The 2,500-nt window shown below is 47.2% G+C and overlaps 1 protein-coding gene across 1 annotated transcript in view; it reads left to right on the top strand.

Annotated features, from left to right (window-relative positions):
• ndst3 (N-deacetylase/N-sulfotransferase (heparan glucosaminyl) 3) overlaps positions 1-2,500 on the top strand; it is a 58,158-nt gene that overhangs the window by 45,249 nt on the left and 10,409 nt on the right. The window lies entirely within an intron of this gene.

Raw genomic sequence — 2,500 nt, 5'->3', positions numbered from 1 at the left:
CCTCTCACTCTCGCTCAGCCTGTCACTCCATCACAGGCCCCTGTTTGTTTAGGTGTGTGCTCTAGCCAGTGTTGTGAAAGCAACATCAATCACTTTCTGATCACCTGCGTTACTTTAATGTATAAGGCCTCTGATGCCATAGCCGATTTGCTGAGAGAGAGAGAGAGAGAGAGAGAGAGAGAGAGGGAGGAAAGACTGCTGTTCTCCCTTTGGTTCTCCCTCTATTTCTCTCTCCCTTCATCTCTCTTTTTCTCTCTCTGTCTCTCTCTCTCTCCCTCTCTCTCTCTCTGTGTCCGTTATTATCGCTCTGTCAATTAAATATCAGTTATACACAGATTGGCTGATGTTGGCTGGTTGCCATACCGACCCGAGCGTGCCCCCTCCCCCTCAGCATTAGCCAGTAAATAACCAGGGGTGTGTTCAGGGTCGCCTGGCAACCAAACAATCAAACTTGGCATCCATCAGTAGTGCCGTGTTTGTGTGTGTGCTTGTGTTTGTTAATGAAACAATTATCATTTAACATCATGCCTCTCTCCCACATCTAAACTCTCTCTCTCTCACACACACACACACACACACACACACACACACACACACACACACACAATTACCTGAGTCCCCCACATATAAACTCACAAACACACCTACACACACAGACACAGGGAGGTTCTCAGGATATGTCTTTCCAGCAAGAACACACAAGGTTATCAGTATATAAACAACATTTCCCTGCATCTAAAGATCAGTCAATGTGATCAGATCTGATTGATCTCATCTCACATAGATATTGATAGAGCCTCACACACAGAGAAACTGCACACACATACACATAGGTCCTCGTGTGGACATACACATGCACACGTGCAAACACACACACACATACACACACACACACACACACACACACACACGCACACACACACACACTGCCCCCTGTGTGTTATGTAAGCAGGTCATGTCAGTAATAATGCATGTTTTAATGGCTGCATTCCTTTTATTCTCCCACACAACTTCTCAGGTCAGTCTGGCGGCCCAAGAAGAGAACAAGTAAACAGACCCATACTCTGTGTGTGTGTGTGTGTGTGTGTGTGTGTGTGCGTGCTTGCGTGCGTGCACGTGTGTGTGAACATGGGTACATCTTGAACAGTTAGACTCTTTTCTTTCATCTCTCAGAGCAACCTACAAAATCACTGAGGCATATCAGAACACACACACACACACACACACACACACACACACAAAGAGAGAGAGAGAGAGAGATGCAGAAGAATGAGTGGAAAAATGAACTAATGAATTGATGATGAATTCTTGCTGATGCACAGTCAATAGCAACAGAGCCTCCTGGAACAAACTTCAGTCCACACACACACACACACACACACCTAATGTAGCATGACAAGTTCTCCTGTGTGCTATATAAACCCAGTCTAATGTTGTGCTGAGCTCAATGGCAGCATGAGGGCATGTTGAAGAGCTGGGCTGCTGTGTTGTGCAGAGCCGACGCTTTCTTCCAGGTGATCTAAGGAGCGCTTGGAGTGTATTCATCAGAATGACTCAGAAGGAGGGTTGCAGCAGGGAGGCGTGTGTGGGCCTGACTTATGTTCAGACCCCTGTGTGAAACCCAAACGCTGAATTCTGATGTTATTCTCCAGAGCCTCAGCTGACATTCACTTCACTTGAGTTTATGTATCCTTAGTAACCGCTTAGCAACCATTTTACACTTCCAGACGTTTCCTGTCAAACACAAGCACAAGTACAATTGTGGAGACTTCCACAGACACACGTATACCCTCTCTCTCACACACGCACATACACACACACACACACACACACACACACACACAGAGACTTGCACAGACACACATATTCCCTCTCTCTCACACACGCACATACACACACACACACACACACACACACCCACACACACACACACAGAGACTTGCACAGACACACATATTCCCTCTCTCTCACACACGCACACACACACACACACACAGAGACTTGCACACATGGACACACATATTCCCTCTCTCTCACACACGCACACACACACACACACAGAGAGACTTACACACAGACACACATATTCTCACTCTCGCACACACACGCACACACACACACACACACAGAGAGAGACTTGCACACAGACACACATATTCTCTCTCTCTCACACACACACACACACACACACACACACACACACACACACACACAGAGACTTGCACACGGACACACATATTCTCTCTCTCCAATACTTTCCTCTCTCTCTCTCACACACACACACACACACACACACACACACACACACACACACACACACACACACGGACACGGACACGGACACACACACTCTCTGTGCGAGAGAGAGGAAGAGAAGCTCTCTGTTTCCACCTAGTGGCATTGTAAAGTGTGAGTAGTTCTCCACCTCTCAGACACCAGAGCACTCCTGATGGATCTCTGTGCTTCCCTGAGACAGCGCAAGCAGGAGAGCCTTTTCACC

Source organism: Alosa pseudoharengus, unplaced genomic scaffold, assembly GCF_046254945.1.
Source record: "Alosa pseudoharengus isolate Yale_2024_CS ecotype anadromous, Long Island Sound unplaced genomic scaffold, YU_APseudo_1.1 YU_APseudo_1.1_scf_2, whole genome shotgun sequence".
Classification (NCBI taxonomy): domain Eukaryota; kingdom Metazoa; phylum Chordata; class Actinopteri; order Clupeiformes; family Clupeidae; genus Alosa; species Alosa pseudoharengus.
Note: the sequence above shows the minus strand (reverse complement) of the source record. Positions and strands in the feature narration are given on the sequence as shown.